The sequence below is a fragment of the Corythoichthys intestinalis genome, chromosome 11, assembly GCF_030265065.1.
Source record: "Corythoichthys intestinalis isolate RoL2023-P3 chromosome 11, ASM3026506v1, whole genome shotgun sequence".
Taxonomy (NCBI): domain Eukaryota; kingdom Metazoa; phylum Chordata; class Actinopteri; order Syngnathiformes; family Syngnathidae; genus Corythoichthys; species Corythoichthys intestinalis.
Genome location: NC_080405.1, coordinates 44688173 through 44707490, shown reverse-complemented (window position 1 = coordinate 44707490; position 19318 = coordinate 44688173). Strand labels below are relative to the sequence as shown.

Sequence of the window (19318 nt, the reverse complement as noted above, 5' to 3'; positions counted from 1 at the left end):
CTACAGTATAATTTACTGAAAGCTCAACAAATACACTAGATGGCAATATTTAGTCACAATATACAAAGTCACAAGTCTTTCTATCCGTGAATCCCTCTCACAGACAGAATGTTAATAATGTAAATGCCATCTTGAGGATTTATTGTCATGATAAACAAATACAGTACTTTTGTACTGTATGTTGAATGTATATATTCGTCCGAGTTTTATTCATTTTTTTCTTAATGCATTGCCAAAATGTATATGATCGGGAAAAATTATCGGGAATGATTGGAATTGAATCGGGAGCAAAAAAAAAGCAATCGGATCGGGAAATATCGGGATCGGCAGATACTAAAACTAAAACGATCGGGATCGGATCGGGAGCAAAAAAACATGATCGGAACAACCCTAGTTTCGTCAACAAAAACCACACTAAGACAAACACGTTTTTAAAATGAAAAAATAAGCATTTTTGTGCAAAAGTCTTGGACGAAGACAAAAATGAAAAGTGCTATCAAAAAACAACATTGATCTGCATTCACCATTGTAACGGAGGTCATATTGGGCGAAAAAACAGCGCTGCCGGTAATATAAGGTACTGTTTACGCGACAAAAAAAACCCCACTGAAGACAAAATGGCGGACAAGCTATCGTAAAGTCGAAATCACGAAAGTCAGGTACGTCGTAACCATGGAACTTCCTGTACATTGTTTGTGACACAGTGTCAGCCAGAAATACCTTAGAATCCAGTGCTTCTCAATTATTTTCTGTTACGCCCCCGCCAGGAAGACGTAAACGTTCCGCCCCCCCCCCCCAATTCTCTGCCACCACCGTAAATATACTGTAGTATCATTTGTATATAAAATTCATATTATTATAAGTACAACTCTGCATAACATTGTGTTGTTTTTAATATTAAAGTAAAACGTAATATAGATCAACCTACAATAAAGTGTCAAAAAAAAAAAAAAAAAAACGCATCCATTCTGTAAAAATACACTCGATACATTTTTTGACCGTTTGACGGTGAAAAATAAAATTTAATAAAATCAATAAATGATAATAAATTCAAATTGATTAGCAACATTAACTCATGAGGACGATATGTCGAACCATTGGACCGAAAAAACAAAACAGTATTTATTTTTGCTGCATGCAGTATTAGCTCCTTTGCTATGGTGTGTGTGAGGTTATTGTTCACTGAGCAGCTTGGTATGCCACCTTATATGATGCTGACGGTGCTCGCTGGTTTACCGATGTAACACTTATAAAGTGGGAGAATTGTTGGCAATATTTGGCACTCGCTGAAAAAAATGATTCCTGCTGTCCGCTGCCAAAGTAAACGGTCTGGTCTTTCCTCGTCTCCCACTGTACTAAAAGTCAAAGCCAAAAGCTAAATGCTACATATGCTTCGTCATATTTCCTTGTCTAAGCTTTTCATATCTCCAGAGCTATTTGCTGTGCGCTCTTGTTCTGTTTAAAAATACTGCGCACACGCTAAAAATAAGAGTGGCACTGCCACCTTGCCTGGTACACCAGACTCACAGCTGTTCCAGCTATTGAGTCTGGCCACCCTTCACGCGGATACAATTTCCAGGGCGGAGCAAGCCACAGCAAACAGACAGCGGAGTGGACCAATCAGCGACGGGCAGACGTGACGTTAGTAAAATGACGAGGGAAGGACGAGGGACTTTCGCGCGGAAGTAAACATACGAAGAGAGCAGAGTTTATTCAACATGGCTAGGGCGAGACAGACTGTTGTCAATGACTCGTGTCGATATGTTTTTTTTTGGTAATTTAAAACTGATTTTACCGTGGATTGGAACATATTCTCGGCTCTCCCGTTCACCATCTGTGTTGTTGTGGAGATGACTTTCGACGCGCAAGAGTGACGTTGCTCGTTAAGAACACGTCACGCATATAAATAAAAGAATCTGATTTGTCGATTGATTTTGTACCTGCTCGAGAGGCCGTTAATGGGCTGGTTCCCAGACTATACTCTCAGTGTTTGAAAAATACAGGGAGAACCGTCTGGCAGAGCCAGGCAAACTGCCACCCACTGAGTGGATGTGCCATTACACTTTATTCTAGTATAACAAAAATGTATGTTCCCCAAGGTCACATGCGCCACCCCCAGCATCGCTCTGTGCCCCCCTGGGGGGGCCTGCCCCACTATTTGAGAAGTACTGCCTTAGATAAACAAACAACTGCTCACCCTTGCATTCATGCACATCAGATAATACAGATGAAATATATAAAATTGACTTGCACACACGCTGAAGACTTAATTGGATGTTGTATGTGGAGACAACTGTGAGCAATGCACTGCATTTACCTCTATATTTGGCATTTTACTATGGCAAACAGAATTTGGACTTTCACCAATAGTTTCTCTGTCAGTGTTTGTCTTGTTCAAATCTTGGTCACATTAGTTTAGGGGTTTTAATAATCTGATGTCATCCAGAAGGAGTCACGGACAACGTTCTGGCAATGTAACCTTCCTGAACCTTGGTTGTTGTGAAGCGACAGCCGCCATGACGGTCGGCCTCCTTGCCCCACAAAAACAGATGAACAGAATGGAAGCAGCTGCACTCAAGGAGGGGGGAAAGACCCGTGGGAGTCGAAATGAACTGATCAAATGCCTCCAGACCGAGGACAGATTTCTTAATGTGTGAAAGCTGTGCAGTGTTCAAAGATATGTTTTGTCTGCTCTTCGGGAGTTGTTGATGCACAAGGCTTTTCTTTCACAGTGCCCAATGAGAGGGATTGGTTGGTTGGCAAGCCATCGCTTGGAATAACTGCGAGACTTTGGCTTGGTTGTTTGGTGGAGGAAAGGGGTGGTTAGGAGGTGGCCGTGGTGTGTTGTGTTGGGATGGGGGGGCTTCCGGCTCCAGCCTGCTGAAATCCCGACACAATTGCTCTATTAGCATGCTCAGCTGTGCTTCTGCTTTTCTGTATTCACGCAAGTTGTCACAAGGTTCACGAGCCATTCGAAAAGCCGCCTGTCAGAGCGTTTTTGAATCCTCAACCTCAGCCTATAGCCTCATTCGCCCTATGCTACCAGTGATGGTAGGACGCCAAAATCCCATGTGCATGGATTGTGTAAAAACAACCTAAATTAAGGGCGTCATTAGCTCCCTTATTTATCTCAGAGCACAAAGTAGATTTTTTCTTCCAATTTGTTTTTGACATACTACTAAACTGATTTTTCATGAAATCCTATGGAAGTGTGTTGCAGATTCATTAAAATATTTGTTCATTGATTTCTCAGAAAATAGCTTTTGTTTCTCCTGCTTTTTAACTACAGAAAACGTTTTACCTCCATAACCTGAATTAAAAGTTAACTTACAATGGTAAAGTTTAGAGATGCTGATCGATCGGGTCCGATCATGTCATTTTCAAAGTATCGGAATCGGCAAAAAAGTATAGGCCAAGCCTTTTTTAATATATATATATATATATATATATATATATATCTTAATTAAATCGTTTCCTAATTGTATTTAACTTTACAGACATAATATGTTACACTCATCCAGAGCCTTTAGTTTAGGCTTAAGGTACGGTTATCAAATTTATCCCGATAACGGCGGTAATTAATTTTTTAAGAAATGTATCACATTAAAATATTTAACGCAATAATGCATGCGCTGCACGACCCACTCACGCATTGTCGCGCTCAATCTGTAATGGCGCCGTTTTACCTACATAGAGAGATAAAAGGCAGCGTAAAATGAGTAGAGTGAATTTTAGCAGCCTTTGGAGCCTTTTTTTAATTGGCTAAAGCCTTACAATCCCTCTCCCTATGATTAGTCATATCATGGGAAGCAATGTGGAGAAGCAAGGTAGCAATTGATCTTTTACTTAACACCTTATGTTATTTCCCAACGCAGAGAAGATATATCAATTGGTAGCACTACGCACAGTCATGGTTCCACTTCCCATCATGCATTTGGGCATGGCTACAATATCATTTACTGAAAGCTCAAGAAATACACTAGATGGTAATATTTAGTCACAATGTACAAAGTCTCAAGTCTTTCTATCCGTGGATCCCTCTCACAGAAAGAATGTTAATAATGTAAAATATTGAGCATTTATTGTCATAATAAACAAATACAGTACTTATGTACTGTATGTTGAATGTATATATTCGTCTGAGTTTTATTCATTTTTTTCTTAATGCATTGCCAAAATGTATATGATCGGGAAAAATTATCGGGAATGATTGGAATTGAATCGGGAGCAAAAAAAAGCAATCGGATCGGGAAATGTCTGGATCGGCAGATACTCAAACTAAAACAATCGAATCGGGAGCAAAAAAACATGATCGGAACAACCCTAGTAAAGATCATTTTGCTCGATAATTAGCAGTATAGATGTATTTATTGTCAAAATTATCGACCTGGCTGTATCAAGCTATTTTTGGTACAGTGGTATGAAAAATTATCTGAACCTTTTGTAATTTCTCACATTTCTGCATAAAATCACCATCAAATGTGATCTGATCTTTGTCAAAAGCACACAGATGAAAATACAGTGTCCGCTTTAACTAAAACCACCCAGAAATTTATAGGTTTTCATATTTTAAGAAGGATAACATGTAAACAATGACTGAAGGGGGAAAACAAGTAAGTGAACCCTCTGCCTAATGAGACTTAAAGAGCAATTGAAACCAATTTTTTATCAAACATTTTAAGTCAGGTGTGTGCCCAATCACTGATGAGTGGTTTAAAGCTGCCCTGCCCACTATAAAACACACAACTGGTAAGAAATGTCTTGATGAGAAGCATTGTCTGATGTGCATCATGGCTCAGTCAAAAGAGCTGTCTGAAAACCTGCAATCAAGGATTGTTGATTTGTATAAAGCTGGCAAAGGCTACAAAACCATCTCTAAAAGTCTGGATATTAATCAATCGACAGTCAGAGAAGTTGTCTACAAATGGAGAGAGTTTGGCACTGTTGCTTCTCTCCCAAGGAGTGGCCGTCCACCAAAGATGACGCCAAGAGTTCAGCGCAGAATACTCAGATAGTTAAAAAAGAACCCTAGAGTATCTGCTAAAGACTTGCAGAAATCCCTTGCACAGTCCAATATCTCTGTACACAAATTAACTATATGTAAAACTTTGGCCAAGAATGGTGTTCATTGGAGGAGTCCATGTAGGAAGCCACTGCTGTCTAAAAAAAACAAACATTGTTGCTAGTTTAATGTTCGCAAAAAGGCATTTGGACACTCCATAGAAGTTGTGGCGAAATATTTTGTGGACTGATGAAACCAAAGTTGTGGTGGAAAAATGGAATAGCTCACCAACATCAACACCTCATCCCCACCGTAAAGCATGGTAGAGGCGGCATCATGATTTGGGGCTGTTTTTCTGCCTCAGGGCCTGGACAACTTGTAATCATTGATGGAAGAATGAATTCAAAAGTTTTGCAGCAAAACCTCAGGTCATCTGTCAGACAGTTGAAGCTGAAAAGAGGATGGATGCTGCAACAAGACAATGATCCAAAACACAGGAGTAAATCAACTTCAGAATGGTTTCAGAAGAACAAAATAAACGTTCTGGAGTGACCAAGTCATACAGTACTCCAGACTTGAAACCAATTGAGATGCTGTGACATGACCTAAAGACAGCGATTCATGCCAGACATCACAGGAATCTGACTGAACCACAGTAGTTTTGTAGAGAAGAATGGGTCAGGATTAGTTCTGATCGATGTGCCAGACTGATCTGCAGCTACAGGAAGCGTCTGGTTGAAGTTATTGTTGCCAAAGCGTTGACCACAAAATATTAAATGTGAAGGTTCACTTACTTATTTTTCCCCCTTCTGTAATTGTTTGCATACTATCCTCATTGAAATATGAAAACCTATAAATGTTTGGGTGGTTTTAGTTAAAACAGACACTGTGTTTTCATCTGTGTGATTTTGACAAAGATCAGATCACATTTGATTTTATGCAGAAATTAGAGAAATTCCAAAAGGTTCAGATACTTTTTCATACGGCTGTACCTATCAAGTTACTTAGTTTGCCTTCTAGCAAAAAACTAAATCGTGTTATTGTGTAGGTGTAAAATTAGCATTTGCACCAGAATCGCTACTGCACACCTCCTTGTGTATTTTATCTGTCAAGTTTACCTACCCAGTTCCAGGGTAGGAAACACTTTTAACCGCAGTGAAGCCCTCGAGGAACGAGCAACACAAGCGGGTAAATCAACAAGGGCGAAAGATTGGCTTCTTTATTTGCCAGTAATAACGGGACGAACCACATGACGTGACTTGTCGGTCTTGTGAATAAAACTAAAAAGACAGCCAGATAACTGCAGGCTTTAGTATGGAACAAACATTACAGGTTTTAGTAGAAAACAAGAACAGGATAAAGCAATAAAGACGAGTTCATAGACAGCTACACTTCTGTAATTAAGAGTGTCGGTTGCTTAGTCATAGTCCTCCATACAAAAAGGAAGCCACATTTACTTGACCATAGACTTAAAATATCAGTTTCTATAGTTCATAGCATTAAAAGCTAAGCATTTCTTGAAATATGAATTATGATTACGGTTTTTACTAGGGTTGTTCCGATCATCTTTTTTTGCTCCCGATCCGATCCCGATCGTTTTAGTTTGAGTATCTGTCGATCCCGATATTTCCCGATCCGATTGCTTTTTTTTTGCTCCCGATTCAATTCCAATCATTCCCGATAATTTTTCCCGATCATATACATTTTGGCAATGCATTAAGAAAATAATGAATAAAACTCGGACAAATATATACATTCAGTGCATAAGTACTGTATTTGTTTATTATGACAATAAATCCTCAAGATGGCATTTACATTATCAACATTCTTTCTGTGAGAGGGATCCACGGATAGAAAGACTTGTGACTTTGTATATTGTGACTAAATATTGCACTCTAGTGTATTTGTTGAGCTTTCAGTAAATGATACTGTAGCCATGCCCCAATGCATGATGGGAAGTGGAACCATGACTATGCGTAGTGCTATCAATTGATATATCTTCTCTGCGTTGGGAAATATCTTAAGGTGTTAAGAAAAAGATCATTTGCTACTCTGCTTCCCCACATTGCTTCCCATGATATTTCTAATCGTAGGAAGAGGGATTTTAAGGCTTTAGCCAATTAAAAAAAAGTTCCACAGGCTGCCAAATTCACTCTACTCATTTTACACTGCCTTTTATCTCTCTGTATTGGTAAAACGGCACCATTACAGATTGAGCGCGACAATGTGTGGGTGGGTCGTGCAGCGCATGCATTAATTGCGATAAATATTTTAACATGATACATTTTTTAAAAAATTAATTACTGCCGGTATCGGGACAAATTTGATAACCCTACCTTAAGCTTAAACTAAAGACTCTTGATGAGTGTAAGATATTATGTTTGTAACGTTAAATATAATTAGAAAACGATTAAATTTAAAAATATATATATATATATTTAAAAAAGGCATGGCCGATATTTTTTTGCCGATTCCGATACTTTGAAAATGACGATCGGGACATCTCTAGTTTTTACATTACATTGGATAGTGCACCAGGTGTGCTAATCGTTTTTTGCTAGTTCTACTTTTCAATGAGACAACCATGGGGGCGGGTGGTGTTGCATAACCACATATGTTGCTAGCACAACATAATTAACTTTGTAAATTATTATTATAATTTTTTTTTGATGCCACAATCTACTCACACTAGCGTTGCGATCGTCGTAGTGAGAACCCCTGGACTACACCAATAGTAAATTTTGTATGATTCGTAATTAAAAATATTTTTTTTCTTAGAAAAATTTGATGGTACATTGATATACAATCGCATCAAAACACGATCTTTTCGACATCCGACGTAAAATTGACATGCTCGACATACAACAATTTACGGCAGCGTTGCAACTTTACTGTTTACCGTTAGCATTTATTTTACGTAAATATGTCAAAGTACGATGCTAGTCTGTTAGTCAATGTGGCGGCCGCCATATGTAAACAGAGCTTTTCCAGTGAAAATTCTTGTGAATGAATGCTTAAATCCCTTAATTCTTTATAGATATGGACGTAAAACAGTTTGTATTCTTGGTTAAAAGCAAAAAAAAAAAAAAGTTCAGTTAGCATTGATTTTACGTAAATATGTTAAAGAATGATGCTAGTCCTTTGCGGTTAATTTCTCCCATTGATTTTTTTCACAATATTTCAAAATGCATGCATGGTACGAAAAATATGCTAATTACCTCGAATCCTCGAACAAATCCCCCCAGATGCAATCCTTCATGTTTGTATGCCGTACAGCTTTGATACTTTTTCAACCTAAATCCGGCACTGGATCGCTGAATGTGTAGCCAAAATGCGACCGACAGTGAATAACTGAAGCGGCTGATAGATGTTACCCGTCAATAAAATAGTGAAGTCTATGTGTGTTCTTATGAGAAAATCCCGCACGACATACGACCATTTCGATGTACAAACTAGGTCCTGGAACGAATTAAATTCGTACGTAGAGGTACCACTGTACATTTGCTCATTTTCAGAGTGGTTTGACTGTAAAAATGTGATTGCAATCAAATTTCAAACCACATAGATAAAACCACATAGATAAACAAAGGAGGGGGTTTCTAGAAATGCCATTTCATATGTGGTTTGTAGAATTGTTTAATGCTAAATCCTGGGTTACAGTGTGTGTGAGAGCGTCATCTTAGTCGCCTCATAAAAAATCCTAAAATTATTTCATAGCTCTGTGTGATTGACGTCTGGTGCGTATGAGGAATGACTTCATCAATTCTGGTCATCACAGTTGCCACAGCCTGACAGTGACCACATTTTATTCAATAAAATCTCAATGCACGGCGCTGAGTGGTCCATGTTGCCGGCAGCCCCCCTTCTCTTCTTCACCTTATATGAGCATAGTTTGGAGACGACACTATCGCTGTGTGGTTTTTGCCTCGCAGCCTCGCGGTGACTTTAATGCTCAATTTAACGCTTACATCATTAAGCCAAAGCCAGACAAGTTTAAAAGTTGAAGCGGACGTTGAGCAATCTCGACATGCGCTGTATTTCATTAATGTGACAGGCTGATAAAAAGCCAGCGGGCATACACTTGGCTGCCGTTGCATTCCAGCTGCATTGATTAGCAACGCCCACAAAAAAAGAGCGGGTTCTGTTGTTGATGGTGGGGGGGGTTCCGTGCTGCACACGTCCGTCGCGAGAGTACGGCATGTGAAGCTCCGTCAACACATCAGAGAGAACAACCTCCAGCTACGAAATAAATAACACGGCTGTCTTTCCTGGTGGCAGGGCCAAACATGCTGCTTTTGGACAGGCTTCAATGATGCTTTGATTCTGAAGGGAAGTGAAACAAAATCACCATTTACAGCCTCTGACAGCCGGCAGCTCTTTTTCCCTTTTTTTTCTTTGCCCCCCCCCCTTCATGTTTGGTTCCCCACGGCAATAAAAGAATCTCGTCGGGGGGAAACTGTCATGTTGATCCTCAAAGCGCTCCGAGTGTCAAAGCCTCTCAAAACGGGCTCCCACTGTTGACATGGGTTGCCCTGTGGCGATGTGACAACTTTACCGTGCGGGGGGTGGGGAGTTGATGCCTGAAGACGGATACCTGCAGAGATACCTTCGTGTTCTCCAACACGCGCACACATAAACTGACAGCACACACATATAACACACATTCAACAAGAGCGCTCTTGCAGTAAAATGAAAGCATGCTAAAAATCACTGGACATGAACAAAGATAGCATACAGTGAACGACTGCCTTTTGCAGTGTACTTTTCCTAAATTCACAATTTTCCATGTTTTTCTGTGCATATGATGAAAGAAAAGGTTTTGCTTTTTCAGAAAAGCACTGCCCAATAGGAAGTAGTAAACGCTGTCATTTACTTATCGCAAAAAGATGCATCTTTACTGTTCTTAGCTAGCTAAGTTTATGCAACGCCAGTAGGAGACCGAGACATGGACCAGATGTTTTTGAGTCCAGATCAGGGGTGAATGTGGCTAGAATGTCTTGCCGGAACTCCGACATAAAGGTGCCGGAGCCAGATTTTTTTTTTTTTTTTTTGCATTGCACTTACTGTAACAAGGCATACATTCAAAATTGTATTTTTTTTCAATGATGTACAAAACAGGAGTTGACAAAAACACCATACAGTAACCCTAACCTTCATCTCCAAATGTTTATTTTCGCTCATTTCCTCACATCTAAATGCAAAACCTCAATTTTAACTACTCAGGATGTACAGTACATTAAACTTTAAGATAATTTAAACATGAACTTATATATATATATATATATATATATATATTTTTTTAAAGTAACATACATTAACAAAAATAAGTACAAATGACTTACATTATGCACAGTGAAATGGAAAATAATTTCAACATATTATGAGTAAATAAATAAGTAGCCTAACATTGGTAAATCATCAAAAATAAGCCAAAAGTGCTATTTTCGAGATTCGTGATTTATGTAGTGGAGCGTACACAAATCAGCAATGTGAAGTGTAGAATCCAGTATTGTGTAAGTCCCTCGTAAGTGTGGATATGTTGACATCCTTTTCTATGCTTCCTAATCGCTAGTCCTGGCATCTATAGTTTCTCTACTTGAGTGTGTCTAATTGCGCCCAGTCATGCATGATTCCCATTAGACATGTGGTAGTCCTGCAGACAAGTGAAAAGCTGCGCATGGGCTGCCCCAGCCAGTCAGGGGTGGTGATCCGACTTAGCGGAAAGCGAGTGGAAAGAACGGGACAAAGCGAACGTTAGCATCGCATGTTGCGCCAACCCGCTATTATTTTATTTGTTTTATCGTTGACACAATGAAGTGGGGAAAGCCATCATCGACTCCTCTCCTTCTTCCCCTCCATCCGGAGCTAATACAATACAAATGTTGAGGTTCAGGCGATGCAGAAGACGGTTGCAGTAGAAGCCAGCAAGCTGCGGTGGTCAGCGTTTTGTCCCATTTCATTGCTGTGTCTTACTTTCCAAACTGGTTTGGAAGCCTCGATGGTAAACACGTTATCATTAAAAGCACCGAGGCCGCATATTTTTGCTTCTGAGTACGAGACGATTCTTTTTTTTTCAAGGGACTGTTGGCAACCTTAAATGCATGAAACATAATTATGTAATTATTGGTTTCAGTCATTGGATCGATTTAGACTAAAGACAGGACAGGTAGATTATGTAAAGTCAATAGGAATTTTCGGGCCAATGTAGTAAAATTGCACAATTTCCCACAGTCCGCCTGATGATTTCTTTAGAGGTTTGTAATTACTGCCTTGTCGTATCCCATGGAGCATAATATCCCTTATATTCACATGCAATCTACTTCCCTGCACCATGTGGGAGCTAGTCATTCATTTTCCAGAGTGGCTACACAATGAAAACAGCGCCACCCGCCACACACACAGCGAGGTTTATTGGGAAAGGTGCACTACTGAATGAAGCAGGTCACTTTTGTTCCTAAACCAATATTGCGAGACTATAAAGGGGTCAGGGGACAGCAGGCGTGCACAAAAGACATCCGCGGAGGTAAGAAGAAGAATCGCCTGCGGGCGGCTCTCCTTGAAAGCTGCATCGTTGGGTTTGAAAGAGAACTCCCTGATGTGGAAATAACAGAACATTCTGGAAGAGCCCGGCCGTCCCACCCAAGCTCGCAGCTGCACTCACACACCCACCGCGAGCCTCGTCGTGCTTTCTTTCGAGCTTGAGATGTTTATTTTACATCAGGCCGCTTCCGCCTCCCGCCCTGATATCTACTGTACCTGCTGAGCACTTGATTGACACGCGGCAATAGAGGCCCAGATCAACACTGTCAGAGCTCAGAGCAAAGGGGGAGGAAATGAAGCCCGTGTGTTTTAGCCCCCAGGTTAAGAAAGAAAAACAACATATCTTTTCAAAAGGCTCCACAGCGGACTAGTGGTTAGCATGTCTGCCGCAAAAACTCTGGTTAATAGGAAAGTAATCATCGGTGTCAAGGAGGTATGTTAAAGTGACTTCCAGTGCATTTCTTTGAGAACGAGTCATCTGTCGCCCATTTATCTTTAAGCCTAATGTTGTAGGATGATTTTCTCTTGGTATTAAAGTGTTTTGGAAACCTGGTGTATTTATGGTTTCAATTTGTAATAAGCAGTGTTGTCACAGATTACTTGAAAAAGTAATGTAATTACTGATTACTGATTACTCCACAAAAAGTAATCTAGTTACTTTACTGATTACTTTATTATCAAAGTAACTAAGTTACTTTAAAAGTAATTTGTCACTTTTCCCAATTTTTCTCCCTTTGCTGCCTCAACAGAAAAATTTCATCGCATGTAATTGTATTTTTCAGATAAGGCTTTATCTTCGAGTTAGCAGGGGTTAATACTATTTTAAATTTGTCCATTTTACCCTGGAAACCCCCATTTACAGACGTTGCGCAACCGCTTTGGTTTCAACCCAGCCATAAAAAGACGGTAAGTAGTCGTATTTATTATTTGAAATGCCTGTCATTTTAGCTTAGAATCAATAATTGATGTCTAATATTTAAAAAAAAAAAAAAAAAACGACTTTAAAAAATTATTCACTCGCATATTTTAAACTTTTAAACAAATTACGTCACAATGAAAAAATTGCCGTCTGTAAATAAGTCACGGATATCTACCTCATAACTATCGTTTAATTGTATTTTTTTTTGTTACTGTCGCATTTTCCCCCGATATGTTTGATGATAAATATGTAAAACAAGTTTGCTGGGGGTGGCTGCTGAGGAGGCAATACATTCAAATATGATTTTGCATTTATACAAAATGAAAGGTTAGTAAACACTATCATTAACGTTTCCCACCAGCTACGAGAGTTAACTCCAGCGTGTTTAGTGTGTCTAGCGGTGGTAAAACGTGTTCTCTCTCTGGCAACTGTCTGTGTTGAGAAAGAGAGTGTGTGTATACTGTAAACTTGATATGAGTCATACTCACGTGCTTTTTATGGAAAATAAATAAATTATTTTTGTTCTGATGATAATAATGTTAAGCTGTAATTGTGGGTTTACGCTCACCTAAAGGACTGCATTTATTTTAATTTGATTTAGAATATTTGTTAATTTTTCAACTTAAACTTAACATTATACTAGGGCTGTCAAAATTATCGCGTTAGCGGGCGGTAATTATTTTTTCAAATTAATCACGTGAAAATATTTGACGCAATTAAAGCACATGCCCCGCTCAGACAGATTTAAATGACAGTACAGTGAAATGCCCACATGTTAATTGTGTTTTATGGAGTTTTGCCGCCCTCTGATGGCGCTTGGGTGCGACTGATTTTATAGGCTTCAGCACCCATGAGCATTGTGTAGGTAATTATTGACGTTAACAATGGCAGGCTACTAGCTTATTTTTTGATTGAAATTTTTACAAATTTTATGAAAATGAAAACATTAAGAGGGGTTTTAATTAAAGATGCACCGATACCGATACTAGTATCGGCAGGGGGCGCCGATCCAGCCCGTAATGGTGGTATCGGTATCGGCAAGTACCAACAAAGACGGTGCCGATACCATTTACCGGTCCATTATTATAACATTTGACCACAGCCTTTTTCTCCTCCTGGTGCTCACTACACTCTGTCTCTGTGTTGTGTGATGACACGTGAACACCAAGCAGCTATCGCTATTGGCCTGCTCCAGACCAATGAGAGCGGGCCAATAGCCACTCCTGACCAATCAAAAGGGGGCTTTTTCATATGGACGAAAAACAAACCAGGAAATATGGCGGCGGTCGGGAAATCCCGTCGATTAAAATCAATGGCTGCATGCAAGATTTGCGGCCTCAAAGTTTGGAGATGTGGAGTTAAATCGGCCAGTTTCAATACCTTGAACTTGATAAAACATTTGAAGACGAAACGTGAACGAACACAACGAGTTTGAGCCTGCAAGTGCAGGACTGCTATCCACAGAAGGAAGGCCGCTGGACCGGAGCAACAATCTCTGGTCAGTTCACTTCGTCTACTTCACTTTTATTGTCTTTTACTGAAAGAAATGCCGCAGTAATTTGGGAAGTGTTTCCAAAGTATTGTTGCCACCTTTCAGAAATAGAAATAAGGGACTCCCACCTCCCGAAAAAAAGGAGAGACGGGATGCTGTGGTCAATTATTATTACTTATAATTGTTAGCGTCGGCAAATGCGGAAACAAGGTTGAACCTCGAAGCAGACAACAAGCAGGGATACATAAAAGGGTTTAATGATTGCAAACAAAAAATAACACGCGATCGCGGGATAGTAGAAATAACAAAAGGAGTCCGTGACAGCAGGTCGACGGACAAACTAAGACGATAGGCAGCGGTTACAAACGAGAGCAGCACACTAACAGAAAAACCCAATGCAGGGGCATAACAAGCAAATGTAGCGAGATTATTGTGCCAGATGTCAAATCGCGATCAGCAAGGCACATATCTCGGCAGCCTTCTCTGAGATCACCCGTGCTTAAATACTGCGTTGATGAGCCTGCATTGGATTCAAGTGCCACGCCCCCACGCCCAGCAACAAAACACAATCTCACCAGCAGCAGAATGTGACAATAATTTCATGAAAGTTGCACTGTTTGGACTTTGAGAGGTTTAAAAAAGTTTATTCAGTTCATTCAGAGTTTATTATTATGAATTTATTTTTACTTTCTTACTTTTGGGCTAGTATTATACATGTTTTATTAATTTCACAAATTTAGCACTATTTTGGCCTTTGAGAGCCAAAGGTTTATTCAACTATTGTCTACTAGGGTTTAGTGTACTTTTTCCTATTTTTACAAAGGTAAGCAACAGCCTGACAAAGCCTTGATAGCAATGATTTCACATCCAATTATGTAGCTCTTTGGGAAAAAAAAAAAAAAATTAAGAAAAAAAAATATATATATATATACATATATATATATATATATATAAACGGGGTGGTATCGGTATGGTATCGGTATCGGCCGATACTGCACAGCCAGGTATCAGTATCGGTATCGGGGCCAAAAAATGGTATCGGTGCAACACTAGTTTTAATATAAAATTTCTATAACTTGTACTAACATTTATCTTTTAAGAACTACAAGTCTTTCTATCCATGGATCACTTCAACAGAATGTTAATAATGTTAATGCCATCTTGTTGATTTATCGTTATAATAAACAAATACAGTCCCTATGTACCGTATGTTGAATGTATATATCCATCTTGTGCATTATCTTTCCATTCCAACAATAATTTACAGAAAAATATGGCATCTTTTATAGATGGTTTGAAGTGCGATTAATTGCGATTAATTACGATTAATTATTAAGCTGTAATTAACTCAATTAAAAATTTTAATCGTTTGACAGCCCCACATTATACTTATGTTCCAATTCGCTAGTATGTTTTGAAAAATAAAAATTCTGTTCAATGGTATCTCAAAGAAACATATTTTAGAGCTATATTTGCAATACCGTGATACAGTAAAACCGTGATATTTTTGCTTAAGGTTATCATACCATCCGAATCTCATACCGGCACATGTGTAGCCACACGGTTGCTAACCTTCATATGCTGTTGTATAGCCACAACTGGATTCATTATCTTATTACGAGTCATCCTTCACACAGCCGCTGGAAACAGAAATGTTGCTTAATCCATCTGCAGACGACTGGGAGATTTATTTTTGATTGATTGATTTGACGACACTGCGGGTGTGCGCTGGTCCTCATTTGAAACGCTGTCTTCCTTAAGGCAAAACACTACTGCTTTTGTCCACCGGCATCGCTAAAACTGACCAAAACTGAAGAGTTACCAAGTGTTGCTTTAAACCTCAGGGACCACTTATTGCAGGGGTGTCCAAACTTTTTGCAAAGGGGGCTAGATTTGGTGTTGTAAAAATGTGGGGGGCCGACCTTGCCTGACGTCCTTTACCTAGACCAATATATTTAAGCAAATTTTAGCAAGCCATTCTGTGTGTCACATTTGCTTTACAATTTTTTTAAATGAATAATTTCAACAATCTCGCAACTAGCCTTTATGGGGTTCTCTTTCGATTCTCGGGCTCTTGCAAAATACTGCTGCTGTGAAATTAAACTAGCTTCAAGTTGCTTCAACTTCTGGCAGTGTATCTTCCCTGTAATCTTGTCGTACATGTTAGCGTGTCTTTTTTGGTAATATCGCCTCACATTGAACTCTCTAAAAACAGCGACTGTCTCTTTGCAAATGAGGCAGACACAAATGTTGCGTATTTTACTGAAAAAATAGTCCAATTTCCACCTATCCTTGAAGTGTTGGCCGTTGCAGTCAACTTTCTTTTTTTGTTATTGATTGTCGCCATTTTAGAAAATTGGAAGTCAAGGCTCACACGGGGTAATGTTGCTTAGAGTACTGCTGCCTTTTAGTGGGTAAATGAGGAGCAGCATTTAGTGTGCAAGCTACTTCATTTTCTGGTAGCAGTACTGCTGACCTATTTATTTAGTCTATGTGTGGGACAGACGTTATTGATCTTATGACAGAGGCTCGGGAACGGATGAAATTTGACCATGGGCCGAATTTGGCCCCCGGGCCGCACTTTGGACATGTCTGACTTATTGGGTAGACATTTTTCAAGACACACTCATAATCCTAACACCAATAAAACTACCTATCATGTACTCAAATACCATAGGCATAAAAAAGATGACTATTTCTTGATGACAGTTGCAAGGTGACAATGAAAATTTCACATTTTTTGGAGAAAGTTGTAATATTATAAACTTAAAGTTGTATTTTACAATATGCACGCACAAATAATTGTCAACACTAAAAGTCATAACTTTCTTTAGTAATAAACGTATAACTACAACTTCATACTACGCCCTACTCTGGTTTCGGTCAATCATTTTGTCATTTCCCATTCCTTCAGAAGGCTTTTGGACTCTGAAGATCACAAGGTGATATTATTAGCCGGCGTTAAATCCTACAAGGATGTTCTTTTCTCAACACTTGTGCTTTGATCTCTCCTCATCCTTTAATTACGGGAAGGGATTACTTCATCGTGTCAGTCAGGGGGTCTTCTTCGCCACTAGAAGCCCCTTCTCCATGTTTTCTTGGCCGCAACGGCTTGGACGTGAACTCGCTTACACTCGACAGTTAACGGCACGCCGCCTGCGGGCCCTGACACGCTCTGGCATGCATACATATGCCGTGAACTTTTCTATGCAAGAGGGACTTGATGTGATCCAAACAAAGTGGTGTGGATTTTGGTTGAAACCGTCATTTCGATCCCTGGTTTTCGAAGGGGAGTAGAAAGATGTCAAGAATTAGGATAACAAAAGAATTCCAGTCAAATCTGGTCTATTCTATTCTGATTGTTGTGAATTTGACTCTCCTTCTCCTTGAATATTTTAAATAAAATATTCCTATTAAATTTGGCTAGATTTGTGATGTCTGGAATTAACTATGTGATCTTTATCATGGCTGAAAGAATAGTGCGTAAGTGTGATCTGGATGGCCGATTTATAGATAGATAGATAGATAGATAGAAGGGTGTAACGGTACACAAAAATCTCGGTTCGTTACGTACCTCGGTTTTGAGGTCACGGTTCGGTTCATTTTCGGTACAGTAAGAAAAAATGCAAAATATAAATGTGCTAGTTGTTTATTACACACCTTTGTGCTTTCAAATATAGGAACATTAGCCTATACAAAACTAGAATTCTGCTCAAAAAGTAGAGGGTATTTAAAGATAATACCTTTCAGACCCCGCGTATTGGTCAGCTTTCTTTCTGAAAGAAAGAAGAAAAAAGAAGTCCTGTGCTAAAGAGAAAAGCAATCCCAATGACAAAGATTTTAACTAGGGCTGTCAAAATTATCGCGTTAACGCGCGGTAATTAATTTTTTAAATTAATCACGTTAAAATATTTGACGCAATTAATGCACATGTCCCGCTCAGACAGTATTCTGCCTTTTGGTAAGCTTTACAGCAAGGCTTTTTGTGCTGTCTAACAGCGAACTCTTGTGGTCGCTTTGCGACATGGTTTATTGTTGTCTTGCCAGGATGGCTGCAGGACGTCTCAGGCTGACGCCTACGTTGTAATGTTGTGCTTATATGATCCTTGGACAAGATTTGTCCGTAAGTATGGTTGTTGTAAATAATACACATATTATGTTAGTAAGGGAAATGTTATATTTTTTGTATGAGACGCTTTTTGTTTATGTTTTGTGAACCTGTATAGCGTGCTAAGCTAACGTTGTTGCTAATGCAATGCTTGTGTACTTTTTTTTGTAGTTTTACGACGGTCTAAAGAGGACAATGGTTTGAGGCCATTTTATTAATAAATCAGATGAAAAAGAAAGAAGTCTGATTATTATGGCGTCGTTCACTAGCTGTCTAGCTTTGGAAAAGTAGACGCTTCGGAGTGAGGACAGCATAGACAGATTTAAATGACAGTAGAGTGAAATGCCCACTACAGTCCTTGTGTACCGTATGTTGAATGTATATATCCATCTTGTGTCTTATCTTTCCATTCCAACAATTTATTTTACAGAATATATATATAATTTACAGAAAAATATGGCATATTTTATAAATGGTTAGAATTGCGATTAATTACGATTAATTAATTTTTAAGCTGTAATTAACTCGATTAAAAATTTTAATCGTTTGACAGCCCTAATTTTAACATGTATTTTACAAATGAAATGCCTCAATGAATTTTTTTTTTCTTCTTATCTTATGAACCGTTTTCAAAAGCTTTATTGGTGGATTTTCTCAAGTTAAAGCGCCGCACAGAAATTAATAAATTTAATTGTGTAAACATGATCTGTGTATTATTCTTATTATTTAATTACAGGTGTTTTAGCTCATTTCAATTTCTTTTATTTAAATGGGCTATTATTTATTTTATTATGTGGTTATATTTTACAAATGTAATGTAGTATTCATTTATATTATATATTTTATAATGTATAACTTTAGTTCAATGTGTTTATATTTTACAAATGTGATGTAGTATTCATTTATATTGTATATTTTATGTTGTATAACTTTAGTTCCTATATGAATATTAGTTCCTACTTGTTTTGTTGTGGTAGGAGGGTTTTGTATTGAACCCGGGGCTGTGTTGGTTATTATTATAGCAGAGAAGACAGCAGTAAAGCAACAAAGACAAGTCAACTGTGCCCCGATCTACCACTCAAGAGATCTGATAGACTCAAAAAGTGGGTTACGATTGCAAATTACCGGTAATTTTCCCGAATATAAGGCGCACCCGTGTATAACGCGCACCCCAACTTCACCTGTAAAATCTTGGGGAAAATCCTTGTACCCGTGTATAAAGCGCACCCTAATTTTAGCACCAATAAATATGAGTCT

General features: G+C 38.8%; 1 long non-coding RNA gene across 1 annotated transcript in view; it reads left to right on the top strand.

Moving 5' to 3' along the window:
- LOC130924322 (uncharacterized) overlaps window positions 1–19318 on the top strand; it is a 177839-nt gene that overhangs the window by 110653 nt on the left and 47868 nt on the right. The window lies entirely within an intron of this gene.